General features: G+C 45.4%; 1 long non-coding RNA gene across 1 annotated transcript; it reads right to left on the reverse strand.

The window, feature by feature from the left end:
• Positions 1-4,269: 4,269 nt before the first annotated feature.
• LOC130707690 (uncharacterized) lies at positions 4,270-25,832 on the reverse strand. Its single transcript, XR_009007706.1, has 3 exons — positions 25,482-25,832; positions 24,034-24,321; positions 4,270-4,389 (listed from the first exon to the last, which is right to left on the reverse strand). It is a non-coding gene; the product is annotated as an uncharacterized LOC130707690 (long non-coding RNA).
• Positions 25,833-25,955: the final 123 nt, after the last annotated feature.

A 25,955-nucleotide genomic window follows, 5' to 3' on the forward strand; every position in this document is an offset into this window, starting at 1 on the left:
AAGAGTGGGATGGGAATAAGCTGAATATGTGAAGGCAGGGTTGTCCTTTGCAGTTTCTCCACTGTCCCAGCTCCCCAGCTCTCTGGGAGCACGGGGCTCAGATAAACTTCAACATGGTCAACAGATTACTAAACATCTGGACTCCCTTGTAGCAGAGAGGGGAGGAAGTAAGTGGTCAGAGTGAGGTCCCAGATGCCTCCGGGGAGGTGGTGAGGGGAGAGAAGGAAAGGGCAGGAGAAGCGGACACCCCTCTAGACAGTCTCTGGGTGGCTGAAATTTTGCTCCTCAAATTCAGAAAGCTTCTCCTTCTCCCCTCTTGTTCCTCTCTCCCTCTTTCTTTCTCAGGTGGCAGGTGAGTGAGGACAGTGTTGAAAGAAAACCAGTTCGTTTCCTTTTATTCTCCCAAGCACACACATGGAGAGAATTGGCCACCAGCACCAGATTCCAGCTAAATACTTAGGGTTCCTTAAGGATGTCTTCTGAAGAAAAAAAAAAAAAAGTTTACATGGTTGAATAGCTACAGCCACGATGGAAAGTTATCATTTTCCTTGGCGTTACTGCTATTCTTACAAACAGCCCTTTTCCTAACATCTTCTTTGATAAAAGCAAGCCCTACCCCACTTCTTTGCCCTAAAGCCCTTCTTTTCAACCAATCCAGGCAGACGTGTGACTTTTTCCATTCACTCAGCACAGGGTTTAAGGATGGAGGAAGGAATGAGCTGTTTCCCTCCTTAGTGGCTCTTTCCACCCCTACAGACACTGTTTGTGGAGGGTTTGTGTTGCTGGCTGTAGATAAAACAATCAGGGTAGGGGCCGCTTTGGAAACAGGGGGAGGGATGGGGACTTTTCCATCTGGAATCACAAGGCTCTTGGTGGCAGGGCCAGATGGAACACAGTCTGTCTGTGGAAACAAAGCTTCTCTATAAACTGGTCATGCAAACAGGAATATGAGGTTTTTGACAACACGATGGCCAAGAGATAGGAAACTGAGACTGGTTATGAAATGCCAAGGACAGATCCCTCCAACTTTGGTGAATTAAGCCCTGGATGTAATTCAGCAAGGAGCTTCCTTGGGCTGATGAAAGCAAGGACTGTAAAGCTTTGAATTCAAACTGGGACATTAGAAGAAGAAGTCACGGTCAGCCAGTCTCCATCCTCTGAATTTAAGTCATCTTTCAGCTGGGAGCGAACATGCTTCCTTAACGCACCTGAACAATGTTGGGACTTAGATTACTGTAGAGAATTTTATAAATGCTGAGTGTCCCTGTCAGCACTATTAATGAACATCCTCTAAGCTGCACTTAAGCCAAATTCCAAGGTATAATTAGGGATTCTAAGCAATGATATAACATAGATGGCAAGTTTGAAGCTCCCAACATCCAATTAGAGGGATGGGAGCAGATTTCCCAGAGCACAGGAGATGAAAACCATCTGTTGCAGCCTGCTTCCTAAGTCCTTCCTTCCAGGAGAGTTCTTTGTGTCACCTAATAATGCCGAAAGGAACGCTTCTTGGCCCTCAAACCCCATCTTCCAGCCAGAGGTGAATTAACAAGCTATGTGCCCTAGAGCAGGTCACTTCCCCCTTCGAGCCTTAATTTTGTCTTCTACAAAAATGCAGCCGTTGGACAAGGATCCGTGTTTTCAAACTTTTTTAAAGCAGTGGAACCTTTTGTTTTTCCCCTGAGGAAACCTTTATGATGGAACTCAATTTGTAAGTATCCTATGTCACTTGGAGGAACTATAGTCAATACGTCACAAATCAGAATGATGAAGGGAAACAGCTCAAGTCTTTGTGCCTTAAATCCCCAGATAGACTATCAGTTCCAATGTATTCAATCACTCCTTGCAAATATTAAGTGCTTTACAAATATTGTGTAGGGAAAAAAATGTGCTTCAGTGGAAAACTATGCATCATTTAGAGCATGCACTTCCAGGTTACCTGAATGTGTTGCTACAGGGACTCTTTCACTGTCTTTGAGCTATTTTACAACTCTGTAAATTGTAGATAAGTGATAGCAATGCAAATGATTCTTGTTTATAGACATACAAATAAATTCTGTCCTATGGAAATGCAATTGACTTCCCTCCCAATCCCCCAAGGGAAAAGCCAGTTTTCATCTATTTGTAAATGTATTTCAAAATTCCTTTACTCCATATACAGTTATGCTTCTTTAACTTCTCATTTGAACTGGTTGTAACATCTCACCAGCTCTCATTAATAACAAGCTAAATAAAGACTTTAACATGTGTTCATTTATATTTGTATGAGTGTCATGATTTTTAGCTTTATTTGAAAATTACCATATTTTGAAAATTTTCTAATGTTATATCACAATTCTTACCAATCCTGATCAAATGTGTAACCTCCACATTGAAAGAGCCACCTAAAGCCAGCCTTCAAAGTCTCAGTAAATCCTACAACCTGGCCCTCCCTCTATGGCTGTGGTTCTCCCCATCACCGTGAGCAATAAACTCAGCCTTTCCCTATCAACAGTTTGTTTCGGTGATTTTGGGGAGATGGCATTTGAGAGAAGGGAAAAAATATGTGGAGGCAATTGTGTACGTGAGCCTAAATCACTCAGGAGGGTTTCTGCCCCGGTCAAGTTCAGTGGGATGATGGCATTTTTTTTCCCTATGTGGATACAAAATCTAGAGTTTAGGGGGCTGGAAGGAATCCAGGGGATAATCTAATCCCTTCCTTCCTTCCTTTATGGATGAGGTCACTGGGACCCACAGAAATAGGTCAGCTCGGGGCTGGGATATGAATTTGACCCTGCAGCTCCAGGCCAGGTGCCCTGCATTCATTTATTCTCTCACTCGTTCGTTTTTCAACCACTATTTCCTGAAGGCTGGGCACTGTGCCATCTGATGAATGCTCAGAAGTGGGGTCACATTTTTGAGATATCTGCCACCATTGCCCTCTGTCCCTTTTAGGCAAATGTTGGACTCCATGTTCTTTTTCTCAAGAAAGTAGTGAGAGGGGAGGAAGCTGAGAACTGCCTATGAGAACATTCAGCTTCCAATCCCCGAAGTCTAAACACTTGGGAAGAACAGAGAAGCCTATAGGTAACGACTGAAAAGTCCAGGAAAGGCTTTCCCTGAGCTGGTGTCAGAGGGGAGAAGAAATGGGTGGCTGTGCCCCGGTCTGGGGCAAAGCCCCGGGGATGCCCACAGCAGAGCCGCAGGAGGGAGTGCCTGTGTGGACAGGGCCCCAAGGAGGGCTCCGAGTCTCTGCAACACAAAGCGGTGAAGAGCCCCACCCTCCCCAAGGCCATGCAAACAAGACTGAGGGACAGCTCAGGAGTGACCTGGGGAACCAATACCAGGACTGGATGACCTGGCACCATTAGGGTCTTGGCTCCATTAAGACTCTGAAATAAAAAAAAAAAAAATGGGGGGAGGGGGAGTTGGTGCCGCGGACAGAGGGACGGGCACTCAGAGCCAAGGAGGCTCGAGGATTTCTCCCCAGATCTGGGTCAAGAGGACAGTGATTCCTCACTCTCCGCCCAGACTAATCAAACTCCCAACCAGCACTGGGGGTGGCCACTCCCGAAATGGGGGCCACCCACCCTCCAACACACTCTGGTCATAGGAGAAAGAAAAAATTCTTCCTGAGTTGAGGCTGTAAGGAACTCCTCAACAAAGAGAAATCCTAGGCAAAACGATGCTGGGATGGTGGACACTGTTGATGCTTTTATCATGTCAGCGTTTGCTGACTGTTAACCACAGCCAGGAATTGGGACCAGAGGGGATGGGGGGGGCAGGTCTGCCTGCAGGCGCAAGGAAGCGCACACAGCCTCACTTCCTCTCTTCCCACGCAGCAGCGGATGGGACCCTGGTGTGACCCCACAGGTGCTCCCCTCTCCCCTGCTGGCCTCCAGCCAGATCCCAGATTCCAGTCCTTTCCAATGCCCAAGAGGACCCAACTTTCAAAAGGGGGAAGGAAGGAAGGAAAGAAGGGGAGGGGAAGAAGGGATCATAAGAGAATGGAGGGCTTAGGACAGGAGGAAGGCAGGCATTGGTGGGGAAGGGAAAATCAGACAGGAGGAAACAAAATGAGTAACTAATTGTGAAACTGTGGCACCTGAGGCCTTGGGCCCTTTTGGTCAACTCTTGCCCAGGGTCCTATCACAGGGGGCTCGGGAGGGCTGTTTCCGGGGTCTCTCATTCATGCAGTAGCTCAAATTTAGATTTGCAAAGGCCTCCAAATGAAATACTGAGAAGCACAGACCTGCGTCTTAAGAAGATGCTGCTCAACCTTCAGCCTGAAGCTTGTCTTCATCCTGGTCACCCCAGACGCAGGGCGCCATGAGTCAGTATTGCTTACCAACACAACGATCATCCTGTCCAGTTTCACTGCAATCTTTTCTTTGTATTTAATGGACTAATCTGTTGAAGGCAAACATTTAAAATAAATCACAAATTTTATAATGCTGTTAGGGTTCTGCTCTTTGTTTTTTAATTTACAGGGAGCCTTTAAAACCGGAAGTGATCCAAGTCTCCCTCAATCCCTGAGAGGCTGTGGTGCCACCTCTCACAGCCTGAAGCCTCTATGGGGCCTGAGTTTCCCCTGGAGGACGCCCACAAGAACAAGGAAAGCCCCTCCAAACGCTCAGGAAGGAAGCAGTCAGGGCACCATAACTGTTGAAGAAAAAATTATTCTGACACCTGTTAAATGGGAAGGAATATTTTATTTAGGACTATCATAGTAGATGTCAAGACTATTGCAATAGGGAAGAGAGATTGGGCTCAACTCCCAACACAACAAGAACAAGTGGGGATTTATAGCTGAGGAGCCGGGAGGGGGTGGGGGTATCAGTGGATGGAGAATTACTAAGAGGAGACATCGGGTGCTGATCAGGAGACATCAGGAATTCTTGCTAAACCAATTGAACAGGATTCTTGCTCAAGGTAGCCAGGGTGATCAGCTCTCAAGGGTGGCGGTATTCTCTCTAAACTGACTTAGCAGGATTCTTGCTACTGCAGCTGGGATCTGCAGGCCCAGCAAGGACAGGCTGAGGTCGAGGCATAGTTGTGAAGTGGGCTCAGAGGAGCCTGACTCAAGTTTGGTCAAGGAGAGAGTCTTTGTCAGTCACAGCCTCTTTATCCCAGAGGGTCCCACAGCTATTGTGACACCACATGAATTAGTTCTTCATGAGAGACTAAGAGGAGGGGAGAAAAGACATACTCTGGGATACCAACTCAGGGAAGATTTGAGCCCTGGCAAAGTGCCCCCATGTGTTGGTGACCCACACAACAGCCTTTCCCTGACTCCCTCCTCTCATAGGAGGAGTTGAAAACACCAAAGACTCACTTTCCCAGCCTCCTCGGTAGCTAGAAGGAGCCTTGCAACCCAGTTCTGGGCAAAAAGGGAGAAAGGAAATTCTCCTGAGTGGCTTTTAGGAAATATTTTCCTCTCTGAATGAGGGGGTGGGAAGATAACACGCCCGGTGCTGAGGCAAGCATCCCCCACGGTGAGATGCAAGCCCAAGGATGTAGTGTCCTTGGAGCGTGCTGAAGATGGAGGGAAAAAGGAGCCTGGGTCCTTGGTGACATTGCTGAGCTGCTGCACCAACCCCTAACTGTCTATGCCCAGACTTCTAATTATGTGAGATAACTAAGCAGCTTTTTGATTTAAGCTACTCTTATGCTGGTGTTCTATAACTTGCAGCCAAAAGCATTGCCAACCCCCAGCACTGTGCTAGGATTTGTAAAGGACACAGAGACATCCAAGCATCAGTCTCTTCCTTCTATTCTAGAAGTTTACGGTCAAGGTGGGGAAACTAGACATATGTACACGTGTACAATGTCCTTAAAAATTAAACAATTTAGAATATAATCAAGTTTTAAACTGAAGTCACAGCAATTCCACTCCCAGGAATTTTTCCCCCAAAAGTATATTCAAAGATATCCACTGAACTTTAACATATAATAGAGAAAATGTGGACATACCCTAAATGTTCAACAATAGGGGTTGAAATTACAGCCCATACATAATATCATTAAAGATGATGATGTTGATCTATACTTAATTATAGGCATTCTCTAGACAAAAACTGGGTAAAAAAAAAAAAACAGGTTATTAACTGTGCATTAAATAAATCCACTCTTGTGCAGAAAAGTATCTCTGAGTCTAGGTTAAATGTGAAGCTGTCAACAGTGCTTATTGTTATATAGTGCAATTATGATTGAGTTTTATTTTCTTTATGCCTTTCTGTACCTTTTGCATTCATTGCAATAAACACATATTTATTTTATAATAAGTCCACTCAGAATGTTTAGAAATGCAACTGATTAGTAAGTCTCTATATACTAATAGACCACCATGGAGAGCTTTACAAAATCTACTAACAATTTGCAGAACAATATGGTATATGAGGAGGGAGGTTTAGAATAACAAAGATGATCCACAGTCCCAGACACAGTTCATGGCTTTAAAGAACCAGGTCCCTACTTGGGGGCACTAAGGACCCAACCTTGGGTTCGCTCACCCATATGCAGTAAAGCCAATCTACTGACACCAGGTGATGGTAAAGAAAAGTAGAGTATTTATTGCAGGGCTCCAAATAAGGAGAACGGGCAGCTCATGCTCAAAAGACCAGAACTCCCCAATGGCTTTCAGGGAAGGGATTTTAAAGGCAGTGTGAGGGAGGGGTTGCAGGGTGCGGGATCAGCTCATGAACAATTCTCTGACTGGTTGGCATCAATGTGGTTCCAAGTATCATCAACCTTCTGGCTTCAGCTGGTCTAGGGTCTATGTGCTTGCAGTCAGCAATTTTCATATGGTAGGGGTCGGCTTCCTGTACAAACAACTTAGGAGTGTGTGTCAGGCCTGTATCTATATCCTTCAGGGAACTGGGAGTTCAGTGATTCTGCTGTGTGGCAGATTTATAGTCTAAATACCAGTTTCCCAGCCCAGGAGCTATTCTTTGTTTCTACATCTTCACATTTCCTAATTATTAACTCTTGAGTCACCCTTTTGAGACTCATGAGAGGCCTGGGAGACTAAAGCCTTTTACTTCAAAAGACAGGGACATGGGATTGTATATGGTTTCATAGACAGTTTCTGAAATGGTTCTGTCCAGTTCTAAGAGCTGTAGAATATTCATCACATATCTCACCCTCCCCAATGATAGGATGTATACTGAAGCAAAACACTGAGTTGTAACTATTTGGCATTATGGAAAATAACTCTAAACAAAACTTTTTGTATTGTACATGGTATAGACAGAGTATGTAATTCAGGCACTGTGAATAACTTCTAGGAAATGCTTTCAGGCTCTTTTCCAGGCTTTTGCCTAGGAATTGTTTGAAAAGTCTGATTTAACATTCCGTCTATAAAATAGAAACCTAATTCACACCAAAACCCTTTGTATTTCTTAGAGGCACAAATACATCAAAGGCTCTCTCGATTTCTAAAATACTTTCAAATCATAAATAGTGTTATTAGTTGAAACTCTGTGATATTCTGATAGGCTTATTGCTCACTTGGTGTGACTCTGATGCTGCCAGCGGCACAACTTAATTCTGGAGGTTGACCTTCTTTCCCTGTTTCCCAGTATATTCTAGCAAAATAGGTAGCATTCCATCACTCCTTAGACAGTGTTAAAATAATTGTGATTGCATTTAACATTTGAGTGCAGAAAAAGATGGTGAAAGGTGGCAGAATGTGTCACCTCAAAATATGCCACCTTGGCATAAGGGCTATTTTGAGCTAAAGAACAGCAGATGCAAGAATGTCATTCTGACCTCCCTTTTTTCCCTGAAGGCAGGAGTTAATACTCCCGTGTGAAAGATGCCCTCCTGTAACAGAGAAGAATAAACCTGCCTCCATATTGGATCTATTCTTTTAGCTCTAACCTTTGTGCTCTTGTTGCCTATGCTTAGTCATGCTGGCTCTCCAACTTTTGTAAAAGAATGTTGCCTATAGCCGGAAATACACAGGATAGCCCATTCTCAAGGCTCTGACCTTTAAAGGTATAACACTTTTCCATTCACAGAGAGATAAAAAGTTGCAGAACAGAGAATAATATTTGTCTTATTGGAGGTTTATAGGAACATTGTGACCAGACCTACATAGACAGCTGCAAGAACGAAGGATTCAGCACCAAGAAGTTTGCAACAATCAGCCACACTCCTGCCCCTTTTAGTGTAAAAGAAGTCTGAATTCTAATTTGGGTAAGATAAGCTGTTGGGACACTAGTCCACCATCTTCTCAGTCTGCTGGCTTTCTGAATAAAGTCACTATTCCTCGCCCCACCAACTCATCTCTCAATTTATTGGCCTGTCTTGCAGCAAGCAGTATGAGTTTGGACTTGGTAACACTCCCTATACCAGGAGGAAATAAATATTATCATCACCAGAGATGGGGAGTCGAAGCAGAGAGAAATCCATACAAACAGACCTTGTTAGGATTACTCTTATCTCCTTTTAGTATCCCCATATATTTTAGTAAACTTTTCCACAATTGCTACTCTTTGTTCAACCTAGTATATGAGCACTTGGGCCTATCAGCTTTTTTGGCTCTTCCTTTTCCTCTGGTGGCTCCCATGTACATGCAAAAATCTATATGCTTGTCTCCTCTTATTCTGTCTTATGTCAATTTAATTCTCAGGACTAGCAGAGACCCTAAAAGGGTAGAGATAAAGTTATGCCTCCCCTACAATGATCTACGTTTATTTACCAAACCAAGCCACGCAAGATTTAGATAATATTCATCCATCCCACGTTATTGTGGTCACTCGCCTCTGGGATGCTTCAGCTGTATTACTTGACTTTCGGAATAATCTGGCTGTCCCGTTCATATTGCCATTGCCCTGCATACCACTGACCCAGGCACTGGACTTGCTGGGACTCATAACAGGCTGCTCCAAGATATGCCACATTGCTTATTTTGAGTTAAAGTTACTTAAGAAACAGCCAGTGGGAAAAATGATATAAAAAACCACAATGACACCCCCTCTTTCCCCTTGAAAGTAGGAAATAAATCTCCCATGTAAAAGTAACCTCCCTACACCAGGAGGGTAGAAAGTATCCTCATCACCAGAGTTAGGGAATTCAAGGCTGAGAAAACTGTATAAACAAACTTTGTTACTTCTTCATTAGTCTGCTATCCCAAGCACAAGGCCCTTTGTTAAATCTTCACACAAAAAATTATTTCCTTGTCGAAAAGTGATATAGAAAAAGCCTGCTTCGGTGGCTTCAAGTGTCCTATTTCTATGAGACCTCCATGCATACAAATTAAATTGTTTTTTTCTCCTGTTAATCTGTCTTGTGTCAATTTAATTATATGACCAGCCCAAAGAACGCAAGAGGGGTAAGGGGGAAATTTCCCCCTCCCACATATTCAAACTACTTTCCCAATTTGGGGTGTGTGTGTGTGTGTTGAAGGCTCTACTAAAAATCAGTACATGGCCCTCTTGCCTCCTCTTTCCTCCCACCCCCCAGATACAGGAAGTGGTTTGTCTCTCTTTTGTTGCTTACTGGCCAGGGCCTTCAGCATCTCAACTTCTTTATTCAGTCAGTCAATAAATATTTATTGAAGGCCTGCTATGTGCCAGGCACTGTGCTAGGTGCTGGGGGAGGAGCAGTCATATAGCTTAACTTCAGAGAGCTGACTGCCTCATGTCAAAGACAAACCTTATTCAAAGAATCACACAATCAAATATAGTTCCTTAAGTGCTTTTTTCTTAACTTCTTATTCTGAAATAATTTTAGATTCACATAGAAATACTATAGGATTCCTGTGTACCCTTTGCTCAGCTTGCTTCAATGACAGTACCCTATGTAATCACAGTACAATGATCAAAACCAAGAAATTAACATGGATACAATACTAAGCTATGGCCCTTATTGGATTTCTCTAAGGGCTTTTTATTACATTAATTCTTTAGTAATTATAACAATCTTGGGAAGTAAATATTGGGTTGGCCAAAAGGTTCATTTGGATTTTTCCCTAAGATGTTATGGAAAATCCCAAACTAACCTTTTGGCCAACCCAATACTGCCATCACCCCCCATTTTATAGATGCAGAAACTGAGTTTCAGAACAATTACATAACTTGCGCAAGATTCCAGCTTGCAAGTGGCACAGTGAGGACTGCAGACTCAGGCAGCCTGGCTGTGAAGGGTCTGCTCCCCACCACTGAACTACACCTCCTCTTAACATCAGCCAAGCAAGTTTCCTTGTTCAAACTCAAAGAATCTTACTATCACGGCACTACAATAAATGGCTGGGGAGCTATTAGAAGAAGTTGTAACTCTTGGATGCCATCTTTAAAGGCAAAATATTTGCTTCCAAAATCAAAGTTTGTTTCAATGGCAAAGGCTTCCCAAAGGAAATTACTATTTCAATCACTATGTATGAAACAATGTTCTTTGGGCTAACAAAGGCTGAGCTCTCAAACAGTTCCCTCTGGCTGAAAATAACTTTAGTTGAAACATTTTGACTCTCAAAAGGAAGTTTCTTTGTAAGAAACTGCAAGAAATGCAGGTGCAGTTAAGGCTCACCCAAAACCGAAGCCTTCGGAAAAGCCAGCTTCCTCTCAAAATCATACCGTTTCCAACTGTCTCACCCTGGCATAACTCAAAGCCAAAGGAAATCTGCAAGAATAGAGGTATGTTGATCTGCTTTGCATAGGAGAATATCAATCCCAAAACGGGAGCGAGGGGAAATCAAAAAAAAAAAAAACTGAACACGGAAAAATACCTTTCTTGCTTAACTATGCATCTGTGGAATTTGTACTTGTTACCAAAATGCAGAAGTGACTTCAATGACCCCAGAGTTCCACTTCTCCCTTCTCCAGCGCTGAGAGGCAGCACTACTGAGCACGTCCCAAAGGCAGTTCCGTTACTATAAAGAGGAATCTCTTTTTTAAGGTATCGCTGTTAACAGTAACATCTCATGATTCCGTCTACAACAGATTATAGCTTGGGTTTGCTCTCCGCTATATTCATCCTTCCTCTGATTTCGAGCCAGTAGCCAGGCCCTTTGGAATGGCTTACCTTCTGGATTTTGCAGAGCAGAAAGCAAGGAAGCTTCAAATCAATGAGTCCTTTACATTTTTGGGAGGTGGGGGTTGGGAGGGGAGAGACAAGAGCTAAGGAAATGTAGTGAAGAGGTGTGTCCTCAGAGTGGAGTAAGAGTAGCAGGAGAGAATCTTCCAGCCTGCACTGGGGAGCCATGCATTGCTTTCCAGCAAGATCTGAAGGGATAGATGGCTATCTGGTGCACCTAGGGGTGCTGAGCCCCAGACACCAAGCCTTCAAGTCTTCTCAAGAGTCCCTTGCCCCAAATGTGGCATAGACACAGCAGGGGCCTAAAGGAACATGCAACAGAGACATAGGGGTCCCAGAGTAGCCACTGGGACTCAGGACAAGCAGAGTATTTCAGATGAGGCTTTAGAGCTTAAGGTTTCAAGGTCTTCGTGTAACCTGGAGAAGGTGGGGCACTGTGGGGAAGACCCAGTAATCACTGAAACTTAATTTCCCACCAGTTCAACACGTGGGATAAACCCAAGATGACTTAATACAAAGAAGTTTAATATTCTCGAACATCTGAGTTTGTGAGCTGACATTCACACCAACTATACATTCATTTATACATCTATACATACATTCAACTATACATTTGTTCATCTGAAAAATACATCATACACTGAGATGGGACCTGAGGACATGGTGGTTCTCCAGGCTCCCCGTGATCACACAGTCAGACATGTCCATCCTAAAGCAAGAAGAGGCTGCTACAGGGTCACTAACGGTAAGATAAAGTCCTGGGGTGTCTTACAGGTGTTATCATAAATGGTCCATGTTGCACTCATACTTACCCATCGTTAAATTACATATAATGTATGAAGTTTCAAAATGATACATGTAGAGGGGCTTCCCTGGTGGCGCAGTGGTTAAGAATCCACCTGCCAAGGCAAGGGACATGGGTTCAAGCCCTGGTCCAGGAAGATCCCACATGCCGCAGAGCAACTAAGCCCATGCGCCACAACACCTGAGCCTGCACTCTAGAGCCCGCGAGCCACAACTACTGAGCCCACGTGCCACAACTACTGAAGCCTGCGTGCCTAGAGCCCGTGCTCCGTAACAGGAGAAGCCACCACAATGAGAAGCCCGCGCACTGCAATGAAGAGTAGCCCCCGCTCGCCGCAACTAAAGAAAGCCTGTAGGCAGCAACAAAGACCCAAAGCAGCCAAATATAAATAAATAAATAAATTTATATTAAAAAATGATACATGTAGGAATTTACTCCAAGGAAATAATCATGGATGAATACAATGATTTTGCTGAAAGAATGATTATCTTACTGTCATTTATAATAGCAAAACCCTGGAAACAGCAAAAATAGTTTCCACTCACTGGAATACTATGCAGGCATATGAAGGATGTTGTAAATGTTATTTTTATAATTAAAAATAAAGAATTGAAGAAAAATACTTTAGAAGAACATTTGATAACATGGAAAGGCATGTTTAACAACAATATATTGTTATTAAATATATATATATAAAAATCTGAGCAAATGCATTTTTAAAAATTTTTGTAAAACCGATATAAATATACATCTGTGTAAACACGTGTGTTGTGTGAATAGGATACAGGTGTACCAGGAGGTTATACAACAAAATATTAAAAGTGACTATTTCTACCAGCATCACATTATGACTTTCGTGGGCCTTAGGAACTTTTGCCTTCATGGACCTCTTCTTCTACACACACACAAAAAAGTTGAAAATTATATTTTATGATGGCATTGGCATAAAGATGAATACAAGCCAGGCTAGATTCATTGTTATATGTTCATTATTACTATGTTCTTTTTTTTCTTCTTATTTTAAGAGAAATTAAAATTAAAACATTCGTGGGCCCTAGGCTTTATGCTTCCTAGGGCTATGAGACATGGAATTACTTGATTTTTATTTCCTTCTTTTTGTCTGACTGCATTTTCTAAATTTTCCATACTGAAGACTTATTCTTTCATCATAATGAAAAGCTATGCAAACAAAGAAATTGGTAAACATAAATAAATGGCCTGTTTTACGCAATGCCAACACACAAAACAGTAAATGCAGCCTCTGGAGACAATACCTTCCAGGGACTTTAAAGCATCCCCATTGGACACAGCCTGGCATCCACGGCACTGCTGGTCTAGCCCAGCAGGACGGCTTCCTGCTATAACCAACCAACAAGACAAAACCTCTGGTTTTCAGAAAACGTCACTCTCCTGCTTACCAAAGAGAACGGGTCCACGCCCTGTCCTTCACCCACAAAGATGACACCACCAATGCACACTGGCTTTATTTCTCCAGGGGTGGAGATGGTTAGCCATGTTCTAGCCACACTCTCTGACCCGCTCTGACAAGCATATAGACAAAGAGGGCAGGCTTTGGTAACTCTGGAAAGGAACTAACCAGCACTTTTAGAGTTTCACTCGTGGCACTAACGTGTCATAAACCGGTGATGTTTGCCCAACTGTGAAGTTTGTCAAGACTTAAGAGGTTCGATTTTACAAAGTCAGCCTTTCAAGTATGGATTTTTTAATTTATACATTCATGTATTTATTTCTGTGTTTGATATATATTGATTAAGCATCTCCTCAGTGCCAGGCACTGTTCTAGGAGCAGGAGACATGGTGGTGAACAAGACAGACACTGTCCCTGTTCTTATGTTGCTGGAAGGAGAGACACTGAACAAGGGTGCAGAGGGCTTTGAAGAGGGAGAAGCAATGGCTGCATTGTGTGTGTGACAAGGAGACTGTACCCAGTCTAAGGAGGCAAGGATCCACGCTCCCCTAAGAATCAGTGTTTAAACCCAAACACGGAAGGTAAGTAGGAGTGGGCCAAACAGGGCGGGGGGAGGATCAGGAGGAAGAAGAATGCATCAGGCAGAAGGAGTGCTAATGGCCAGAACCTAGGACTGCAGTCTGTGAGTAGCTAAGGAACTGAAGGCGTCCGAAAGGGTTGGTGAGTATGGACGAAAGTCAAGCTGGAAAGGCAGTCAGGGGCCAGAATGTGAAGGGTTATTTTAAGTCCAGTTAAGAAACTGAGACTGTCCTTACTCCAATGGGAAACCATCACAGAGTTTTAAGCAAAGGGGTGCTTTGCTCCTGGGTGGAGAATGGATTGCCTGAATCTCCAGTAGTGGCCCTGAGTCATGAGTGATGGTTGTTGTGTAGCATAAACCCTACAGAAAGGCTTACTGCAGCCTGGTTTAGACAAATGAAAGAAAGCAGAGATGCCCACTGGGACTTCTATGCTTCCCACACTCCCCATCACAGCTTTCAGAACCGTACAAACAAGGACATCTTAAAACAAAATGGAGTAGAGGCAGGAATACCACACTGTCCTAAGTACTATAGATTTATAATACCTCTTGATCCTGCTGGCATACATCTTCCAGCTTGCTTTTTCTTCTTCAAGATTATCTTTACTCTTCTTGGCCATTTGAATTTCCATATGAATTTTAGAATCAGCGTGTCCATTTCCACAATGTAAAACCTGCTAGCATATCGATTGGGATTGCATTGACTCTAAAGATGAATTTGGAAAGAACTGACCTCTTTGCAGTATTAAGTCTTCCAATCTATGAACATGGTCTAGCCCTCCATTTATTTAGGTTTTCTGTAATTTCTTTCAATAATGATATGCTGTTTCCAGTGATGAGGTCTTGCATATGTTTTGTTAGATCTATTCCTAGATAGGCGGTGTTTTAGGTGATTGTAATGGGCAAATATTAGAGATGCTAATTAAAGGAAGTAATGTCTGGGGAAAGTACTTTGCAAGATGTAAAACTTTATACAAATCCAAGATATTCTTTCTCACCAACACTGCTAAGCACATCATTTTGGAAAGCCAGTCGACACACCCGTAAGGCATCTTTCCCAGTAGCTATGGATTAACCAAGATGCTAAGGCTCTAGAACCAGGAACTGCCAAAAAGTGACATCAGAGGCCAAAGAAGAGAATTACTGGCCTGGAATAAACTCTTAGAAAAAAAACCAACTGCTCAGTCTGAGTCTGAATTTTACCCAACAGCCATCAGATGGCCTCAGGGGGGAAAAGAGCTCAAAAAGCACATCCTTCATTCAAAACTCAGGGACTTGATACAAGATCTTATTCAATCTATGAGTTCCTGACACTGTTGCTGAAAATTAGCATAGACCAGCCCTCAGTGGGAGCTGAGGTCCTGCTTCAGCTTCTCTGCCCCCCCGCCCATCTTCACAGGAATTCTCCTGTGCAGAACCAACGAAGGGCAGATCTAGCTTCTTCCTGGGAACAGTCCCTGGCAATGCTGATGCTCTCACTTTCAGCTGCCTCTGAGTCTGAACTAGTGACTCACAGCCGCTTCTCTGAGCCCAGCCTCACAGGCACCCTCCCCCTCCTGCCAAGCGCTGCCTGCCACAGACACAGCTCGGGTTCTCACCTCCTTCCTCCTTCCACCAGTCGGAGGAGACAGTGGCCAAGAATGAAATCTTCAGGATATTAAGAGTACTTATAAAATACAAAAAGGAGACAGACTTTGCTGTTATTTACCCCCAAATCATTCCATTCCAGTTTCTCGGACTCCTCTCTCCCTTCATCAGTGTAGCAATAATCATTATTCATTGAATCAACAAATACTTTTTGAGCATGCGCCATATGCCAGGCAGTATTTTAAGCACCCGAGATACAGCAGTGAACAGCACAACAAAAGTTCTTTCCTTCGTGCAGCTTATACCACTGCGGGGAGAGGTGACCATGTCCCCAGACAAGGAGGAGAGGGGCAGGGAACAGGACCATCAGTTGCAAATCGAAAGGATTTTAGAAGCCCGGGGTCTTAGTTTGGGTTCCCCCCAAAGCAGACACTAAGATAAGGATTTGAGAGCAGGTTGCTTATTGAGGGAGTGATCCCAGGAAGTATAGGTGAGCAAATGGGGAAGTGACAGGAAAGGAGGAAAGCCGTAGTTTGTTAATGAGGGGGGTAAAGCTGTGGGCAACTGAGGCTCAGTCCTGGGTGTCCCTCATAGAGATGATATAAAATGTGCCTCAAAAGTATCCCTCTGCAGGACAAGGAAGCTCAGGGGTTTATCCACCAACTCCCACCCTTGATTAGTCGAGGGTCACCCCTAGGATCTTAACTCCCTGGCATCTCGGGCAGAGAGAGGCAGGAGGCCACGAGCATGTACAGGAGCTGTCTGCAGGTCACCTCTGAGATGGGCTCTGGGGATGTGGGTGGCACCGTTGGCATCCGCTACTCCCAGTCATCTTGTTGCATTATATGCCCAGCACCTAGTGTGGTTTCAGGTGCACAGCAGGCACTCAATAAATGGATGTGGAGTAATTGGATGTTTTATCACCTGAAGATGCCTCTACAGCTGTTCCAGAGTCAGCAGGAGAAAGGGCCCTGAACTTGAACTTGTAAATAGTGGGCTCAAAGCACATTAAGCTATATGACCTTGGGCAAGTCCCTAACCCTTTCCAATCTCAATCTTCACAGCCATAAAAAGGAGACTCTAACAACTTCCTTGCCTGCCTCATTGGACTGTGATGAGACGCCAATAAAAGAAACGCGGTGAAAGTGCTTTGGAACGCCAGAACATGCTAGAACTATCTTTCTTGTGGAAAAAGCCTGGAATATGGAACGTGGTCTGAAAAAGTAGATTCTTGGTCAAGTCAATTCTGTGTGTGTTTCCTCAGTTATAAAACAGGCACAATGATAATCAGGCCACGACATGTCTCAGAGTGCTGTGATGGGGCTCATGAGGCAAGATAATGGATGTAGCGTGTGCCACTTCCTTCTGAAACTCTACAAAAAGGACAAAAAGGGATGTGGATTTTTAAAGGGGGGGATCATAAACACATGATGACACAGCAACAGGAGAGGAAATGATAGCAACAAAACTTTGGAAGCTGGAAAGTAAACGGCCAATTAGCAAATGGCTTAGCTAGCAGAGAAAGTTAAATACTAAAATAGTGCTGCATAGGGAAAGAAGGAACGTAGCTTGCCCCAAACATTAGGCACCAGACACCTCTAGCAGTGAGGATGAAGGTGGGGCAAAGAACAGGAAGACTGGCTGAAAGTCTTTTTAAGAAGTCAGAGCTTCAAACCCCTCCTCAACCCTGGCAGAAACTCTGGGGGTGGCCCCCAGCAAGCTATGTTTCTACAAGCCCTCCAAATGATCGAGGGGCTCTCTGGAGATTGTCTAATTCCACAGGAGTGCACACTTACGGTTGTCTTTCTATGGCCTTGGCTATTTTACAACCCTGTAAGGACAGACGTTTAGTCCTAGAAAAACTGAGAGTAATGCAAATGTTTCTTGGCCATAGAAATGCAAATTAATTTTTCCAGTAGTTTTTAGAAAAAAATAACCTCATTCCAGTTCACTGCCCTATGGAATATTAACTAGATTTACGTCCATTGGCAAATTCGTTTCAGTATTACTGATTATATAGGTCTGTTCAAATTTTCCCCTTAACTGGTTTTAACAGCTTCCTAGTTCTCTCATTAATTAAATAAATAAATCTTTAACACAAATTCATTTTACATATGTATGAGAGCTATTTGTACCTTTTTGAAAAGTATGCTTTAGCATAGTGATTCTCAAAGTGAAGTCCTGGACCACCGCAACATCACCTGGGAACTAGATGCAGATTCTCAGACCTCACCCAGACCTGCTGAATCAGAAACTCTGGGGGTGGGGGCCAGCCATTTGTGCTGTTAGGAGCCCTCAGGTTCTAATGCACACTCAAGTGTGAGAAGCACTGCTTTAGCACTTCCATCAAACGCTACCAAGATGCTACCTTAGTCCTGACTCAGCTGAAACCTTGGAACTTGACAGTCTACGTGGTCTCTAACATAGCTCTGCCTGTGACAGATGAGAACAGGCCAGGCCATCCTTCTCTTTCATCTCCAGGGATGCCTCAGCTGTCCCGTCACTCACTCCCTGTCTCCTTGCAGCACCAAGAGATGGAACAACGGTCCTTTGTGAGCTGGACAGAACATAAAATTCAAGATTCCTTGAGACGATTCGTTTAGGGCCCATTGGCACCTGCTGGTCTGACTCTGTGGGACTAAAACCCTCAAGGTTCAGAACTAATGGTCCCAAAGCTGGGACCACTACCCCAAAGAGAAGGGATGAGCATGAAGGAAAAAACTACCTCAGAACCCAGCCCCAAATGTTGTGTTTATTTATTCTCTGCCTCCTGCAATAATAGTAGAGTGTTATTTCATTGCTGACAGATGCAAACTAACAAGCCCGTTGTGTGCTGATCTGGAGCACATATGCCACCCATTTGTCTTGCAGCCTGACCGGGCGCTCTGCCCTGTCCACAGGCAGCCCTCCCTGACAGCCGAATGCCATACAAGCCCAATAATTGCCCTTCACTGGGGGGAGGATCCCCTTCCTCTGCACAACTGATGGGGTGGGAAGGGCATTCTAGCCACTCCTCACTACCACAGCCCCAATTCTGCCACTTAGCAGAGGTGTGAACTTGGACACGTTTTTTCCCCTCTTCTAGCCTCTGTTCCCCTGGTAGAATGCGAATAATAAAAACACCTTCCTCTAGGGGTGCTGTGAGGACTAAATGAACTGATGATTATAAAGCCCTTAACACAGAGCCACTCCTCAGATAAGTGTGGGTGTTTGTACTTGGTGGTGGGGTGGTTGATGATGAAATAGATTCCCTAAAAGCCCCTTGGAAGGGGAGTAGGGGCCATAGGAAGAAAAACAAGCATTAAGTGCAGGCTGAACTAACTGAGGCCAGGAAGGAGCTGGTTATAGAGGACCCGCTCCATCAATGAGAAGCCCCCAGCCTGCACTGAGGTCCCGTGGCAACATCTTGTGACTGTCCTTTGCTTTGTATGCGACAAGAGTGAGCCACAGGGCCAGTGGGAAGAGGAAAATCTGAGTGGATGCTCTTTGTCAAGCAGGAAAACATTAATTAAATGATTTTTTTCCTCCTTTCTTCATTGCCAAAATACTTGTCTTAACAAGATCCTCCTAGGTCCAGGTGGAAGGCCACTGCTTACCTAAAACCAGTGGTTCCCAACTGGGAGTGATTGTCACCAGTGGGAACTTGCTACTAGCTTCTAGCGGGTAGAGGCCTTGGATGTTGCTAAACATCCTACAGTGCACAGGACACTCTTCACAATAAAGAATGGTGTGGCCCCAAGCGCCAGCAGTGCCTAAAACCAAACATGGTTGCCCATACTAGAGCGAATCTCTCCCTCCTCTATGCTCTTCAGACACCTCGTTTGAGCCTGTGCTGGGGCACTGGCCTGACTCTGCCAGGTGTGGTGGTTAGCTGGTGGCCTCCTGGAACAGCAGAAAGGGCAGAGGCTCTGAAACCTGGCTCAGCCACCCACTGGCTAGGACCCAGAAACAGTCATTTAGCTTATCTGAGGCCATTTCTTTTTTTTTTTTTTTTTTTAATAGATTTATTTATTTATTTATTTTTGGCTGTGTTGGGTTTTCATTTCTGTGCGCGGGCTTTCTCTAGTTGTGGCAAGCGGGGGCTACTCTTCATCGCGGTGCGCGGGCCTCTTACTATCATGGCCTCTCTTGTTGCGGAGCACAGGCTCTAGACGCGCAGGCTCAGTAGTTGTGCCTCACGGGCTTAGTTGCTCCGCGGCATGTGGGATCTTCCCAGACCAGGGCTCGAACCCATGTCCCCTGCATTGGCAGGCAGATTCTTAACCACTGTACCACCAGGGAAGCCCACTGAGGCCATTTCTTCATCTGAAAATGGAACTTAGAATCCTAATTTGCAAGGTTATGGTCAAGAGATTATATAAAATACTCTGTGTAGAGCACCTGGCACATGGTAAGTACTCAGTAAGTTATAGGGTCACATCTTCCTAAATACAACCCAGAGGGCCACAGTGATGTCTTGCATATCTTTACATTGCCTACAGCATCTTAGGCTATGCCATGCACATAATAGGTGCTCAGAAATTGTTGAACTAAAGTGAAGTCTTGCCCGGAAGCCAAGGCTCAAGAAATAAACCTAGCCCACCTCATGGACCTATAGTCCTGCCACTTGTAAATGGTTTTAATTCAGTCCTCAGGATGCACCCTTATCTCAGAACAGGATCTGTTCCTCCCTGTCACCAAGTCCTAGGTCCTTCCAGTGAGCAGGGAGGCTGAGCTTGGCCTTTGATTCTTTCAGCGACAGCCAGAGCCTTGGCCACTGCTTGGGAGCAACTACCACAGTCCAGCCATTCCCAGCTGACCAACTCGATAACCTGCCAGTAGCCAAATACCTGCCTCAGTACCTGGAGAAAAAAGTCAAAGGAAATGCCAATTTCCTAACAAAGGAGGGATGCAAGTCTGGATGAGTATGATTTGCTTGGAAAATGAGAGGGGCCATCACCCAGTCCTCCAGATTGAACAGAGCCTTCCTAAATACACACCCTGCCCACACCCAACCACTGACACACACAGCTCGGCCACAGCGTGAAGCAAATGTGAGAAGACCATCTCTATCCCTTTCCACTGAAAAGCTTTCAAGGGTTCATCTACTACCAGCTTCTCCCCTGCTAGAGAAGACATCAGGGAAGGCCTGTTGTACCAGGAGGGAGACGTGAATGCAAGTGTGATCCCTGCCAATAACATGCTGTGTCATTTTAAGCAAGTCCTGTCACCTCTCTGAGCCTCAGTTTCCCAGCTATGAAATGAAACCTGGACAAGAAGGGCCCTTCCGGCTATGATATCCTATGCCCTTTCTATGGCCAGTCGTGGCTTCGCTCCCACATAGACCTGCTGAATGCCACACAGACAAACGCTGATCCATTCCGAGTCCAGCCCTTGCTGCTCTCCAAGCCCTGGATCTCCTATTGCTTTACCAGGTGGCCCCCAGCGAATGGCAGGGGAACCCTATCTCCCCCTCTGTTAGAGTTCTTTGGAATGGACACAATAGTCCTGCCCCTCCTCAGCACCCCACCCCCAGCCCCGAGGCCAGGCCAGGCTGCCCAGGAAGTATCAGGCAGGGACTCAGATTGCAAAGATACACAGTGACACAGACACTCTGCCAGCCTCCAAGAATCCAGGCCAAGAATAGATAACACTTACACCAAGCATGCACCATAATTGCTAGGTGTCTACGAGCTAACTGCTCCAGGCACAACATTGCTCTTAGCTGCTTTCTCCAAATCCCTTGATAAAAGGAATCTAGGCACAACCATCAACAAAAATGAGAACTCCACTCCAAATCCCCTCTCCTGTCCTATTCCTGAATCTTCTTCCCTCCAGGCCCCAGTACCCTCTCTGAGTACAGTGTCTGGGTCACATTAGCTCAGGGGCTTCCCCTGACACACAAAGGACTGCATCTCACCTGCACAAAGCTTTCTTTCCTATGCGGATCCAGAGCAGTACACAACTGTCTGCCAGCTGCCCTGCACTCTTGGCTATGGGGTAGGCTCAGGGTGGGGAAGGGGAAAGAACACCAACTCCGGAGTTGGAATCCCAGCTGTGCCAAGTAGGACAATTTATAATCTTCAGTCTTTTTGCATCTTAGTTTGCAGATCTATAAACTGATATTAGCAAAACCTACCTTACAAGAGTGTCCTGGGGATTAAATGAACTGACCTACACTAGGTGCTCGGGAAAGGGTGCTATTTTTATAGGGGTTTCACCAACTTGGCTGAGTAATACAGTTCCAGGCACAAAACACTCAAACAATTTGTAAAAGAAGCATTTTAAAACCAGAGTTCTATTGGCACTTTATTGGAAGTGAATCGGATTCCCTTCGGACTAAGGAAGAGCAGACTTGTTCTTCTCTAAGAACTGTTCATTCAATTCAGACAGATGCCAAATGCATGAACTTTGATTCTGTTGTAAGAAGCCCGGAATGGAGGTCAGACCCATGCTGATTCAGGTTTTCAGGTTATCTCAAGCAGCTCACTTCCCTGGTCTGACCAGATTGCAATGGTTCTCAAGCCCAGCTACACGTTAGTATCAGCCAGGGAGCTGTTCCAACCTATGGGTGTGCAAGCCCCATCCCAAAGCAATTTCACCAGAATCTCTGCCAGGTAGGGTGAGGTATCAGTACTTTAAAGAGCTCCCTGGATGATTCTCATGTGAGATGCACTGGACCGAGAGATCTCCGTGATCCCTCCCAGGCATCCTGGTGCGTACAGTAATGTATGATTCAGAGTAGACATTTAGTATATGTTTACTGAATAAATGGATGAAGATTCTGACTCACCTTTTTTGCTATTTCCATATTCACAAAAAAAAGAAGAAAAGAAAAAGAGTTGAATTCCAAGTAAGAATCCTAGAGCAGTACTGTCTAATAGAAATTTCAGGGCTTCCCTGGTGGCGCAGTGGTTGAGAATCTGCCTGCCAATGCAAGGGACACGGGTTCGAGCCCTGGTCTGGGAAGATCCCACATGCCGTGGAGCAACTAGATCCGTGAGCCACAACTACTGAGCCTGCGCATCTGGAGCCTGTGCTCCGCAACAAGAGAGGCCGCGACAGTGAGAGGCCCGCACACTGCGATGAAGAGCGGCCCCCACTCGCCGCAGCTAGAGAAAGCCCTCGCACAGAAAACGAAGACCCAACACAGCCAAAACTAATAAATAAATAAATAAATAAATAAAAATTAAAAAAAAAAAAGAAATTTCAGCAATGATGGAAATGTTCTATAATCTGTGCTGCTCAGTACAGTAGCCATAAACGGTATGTGGCTAGTGTGACTGAGGAACTGAATTTTAAATTTTATTTAATGCTGATTAAATTTAAATAGCCACATGACTTCTGGCTACCATATTGGACAGTGCAAACAAAGAGTATGTACCTTTAATGAACACATCTATAGCTGTGTACTTCCACGTCCCTCTTTTACCAACAGCACCCCATTTTCATTTAGGGCAGCCCCCTGCCACCACCACCTGCAGTCTTTTGGGGACAGCTAATGAAGTTGCCCTGCCCTTCTCCAGCCAAGGGGTGAGCCCAGGACACAAGCTACATCAACCTCTCCAGAAATTTTACTCTAGCTTCAGTGTCACAAGAATAGAAAATGAGTTGGAGTAGATAAATACCTATGTTAGTAGTGGCATTAAGACACTGTGTATCGGTTTCCAGAACATCAGTCCAGAGTTTGACGATCACAACAATGATATATGATGTGAGCTAGGCATCCGTGTATTAGTTTCCAGAACATTAGTCCAGAGTGTGATGATCACAACAGTGATATATGAAACGGGCTAGGCATCATTATCATCATCATCCTTGTCATCATCAAAGTCCCTGGTACCTAGAAGCTCTGAGGTGCCAGCTTCTGAACTAAGTACTTAAGTTGCCTAGCTTCCCTGTGCATCATCTCTTCATCTGTAAAATGGGAATTAACTCCTCCTAACCTCTTCCAGCGTTTTTGTGAAGACAGATCATGTCCATCAGAGCTTTGAGCCAAATAAGGAGTTACCCAAGGTTTTGCTCTCTGGGTATTGGTGTGGGGGAATCATGACAGGATTTGATGCAGGACACAGTATCTAGGCCCAGTTCACAAGCTGTGTGACACCAGGCAAGACACTTGTCCTTTCTGGGCTTTCAGTTAAAATGAGATTGAATTAGACACCTCCCTTTCCAGTTTCTCCATTTTCTAGCTTATTTGCATGCCTCTCCCACCTGGACTGACACCTATCCCTTCCCACTTCTAAGAACACCCCCCAGAAAACTCTCTAGCCAAGACCATGCTGGCCTTGTGGCCAACTCATTTCTTCTTTCCCCGACAACCCACCTGACCAGAAAGTTGCCCGGGGTAAGCACTCCCGTACCTTCCTGTACTAAGCGTCTGGCAAAGCACTTTACTCGAAACATGTTTAAACATCTCCTCTACTAGTAGACCATAGCCCTACTAGAGCAAAGACCATGTCCTTCTTATTCACCACTGTATCCCCAGTGCCTAGTACAGGGTCAGGCACATAAAAGGTGCTCAATAAGTACTTACTGTTTGAATGAATACCCCAAATCTATTTTATTATTTATCATTTCAGGAAACCCACAGTATTCATTATCTAATGCTGTGTAACAAAGTATCTCAGAACCTACCGGCTTAAAAACAACAACGATCACTTCTTATCTCCCAATTTCTGTGGGAGAGAGATTCAGACAGGGCACAGTGGGGTTGGCTTGTCTCTGCTCCATATCTGGAACGTTGGCTGAAAGACTCAAAGGCTGGGGGCCGGAATTGTCTCAGTTCACCACCTAGCTGGTGATTGAGGCCAGCTGTTGCCTGAGAGCCTAGCTGGAGATATCGGCCAGACCACTTCATGTCACCTCTCCCATGTGGCTTGGGCTTCCTCACAACATGGTGGCTGCGTTCCAAGGGTGGGTGTCCTGAGAGAGTAAGAAAGAGACAGGAGGAATGTCTCCTTTTTATGACCTAGGCTTGAGAGGTACATCCCATTGCTTCCACCACCTTCTATTCATTAGAAGCCAGCCACTAAGTCCAGCCCACATTAAAAAGGAAGGGGATTAGACTCCATCTTTTGAGAGAAGTAGTAAAGAACTTGCAAACATATTTTAAAACCATTACAGCCATTTAGCTAACACAAGCAGGCAAAATGCATGGCGAAAGCTAAGTGTCTGAAGAAGTAGGAATTCAGGTCAAATTATTAGCTGTGTTAACGTGAGGAAATGACTCTCTGAGACTGGGTTTCCCCATCTAAACAATCAGTAGGTTGCAGTTATTGGTCCCTAGTGGTATTTACATGCTTGGAGCCTTCTTGCCTCAGTCATCTTAAAAGGATTCCCTCTTAACTTTCTTGACATCCACTGACCCTTCCCATCATTGATCACCCTTGGTTTCTGACAGTGGAGGCAGCAAGAGTTTGCTACTGGAGCTAGGGGACCTAGGATTCAGACACCAGGGGCAACTTTAAGGAACAGATGTTGAACCACTGAGGACCTCCGGATTCTCCAAGGTCTTCTCAGTCCCAGCCCAGGAGAGGTGAGAAACGCAGCAGTCACAGACCTGAGGAATCTGAATCTGCCTGCCGGGGCCCAGGGATCTGCATTTACTTTTTCACACTAACTGCTGCTGGGGGGAGGGGAGGAGTCTTAAAGCACGTACCCCGGCTGCCTCATTTTAGTCAAGTTCCTTGCTTTTGCTCCCAGTTCGAGGATTTTCCACACCACCACTCTGTGAAAGGGGGAGGGGGAGGGTGTCTTGGGTCTCCGCAGTCCTGGGCCCCGCAAACAATAGTGAGCCGTACTTTCGCCTTTTTCTGGGCCGGCTGACCCTCCCCAGCCATCGCCTCGCGTGGGTCATGGTCCTAAGACTCGGGCGGAGCATCCCTCTGCCGTGTGCGCCCGGCGCCCAGAGCCGGGTCCAGGGAGGCCCACAGGGGCGAAGCCAGCACACCCCGCTATCACTGGTGCAGGTCATGGGGTGGAAGAGGGTGACTTTTAACCCTTTCATTTTCAAGTGGTAGTAACCCTGACCCCTTGATAGCCTCCTTTAAGAAACACGCGCGCAGGGAGATCTCTGTGCTCACCCAGTGTGAAGACCTCGGCTGACAGATGGGGAAACCGAGGCCCATAGAAGGCAGTGATCTGTTGCATGTCCCACACGATCTAGAACCCTGTATTTTCAAACCATAGTCTGGTTTCTACACCCTGAGGGAAATTCAGGCAGGCTGTCCCTCAGGAAATTCCCGACCGCGGGCCTTCCGAGCCAGGAATCTCCGTGGAGTTTGCTCTCGGTTTGGCACGTTGCGAACTTCGCCCGCAGCTCTGCACCGGCTTCGCGGCGTCCTGAGAGAGGGGTGAGAGGGCAGCGCAAGCCCACCGGCATCCAAGGGGTAACTGGGGTCAGAGGAATGGCTGCGGGAGACGGAGGCCCCGGAGGGAACACACTGGCCCTTTAAGGGGGGGACGGAGCGCATGCGCGGCGCGGGCCAGAGTCGAGCCGGGTGGGCGGCGGGCCGGCAGTGGACCCCGCCGGCAGCTGCTGGGTCCCGAGGCGGCGG

Source organism: Balaenoptera acutorostrata, chromosome 3 (genome assembly GCF_949987535.1).
Source record: "Balaenoptera acutorostrata chromosome 3, mBalAcu1.1, whole genome shotgun sequence".
NCBI lineage: Eukaryota > Metazoa > Chordata > Mammalia > Artiodactyla > Balaenopteridae > Balaenoptera > Balaenoptera acutorostrata.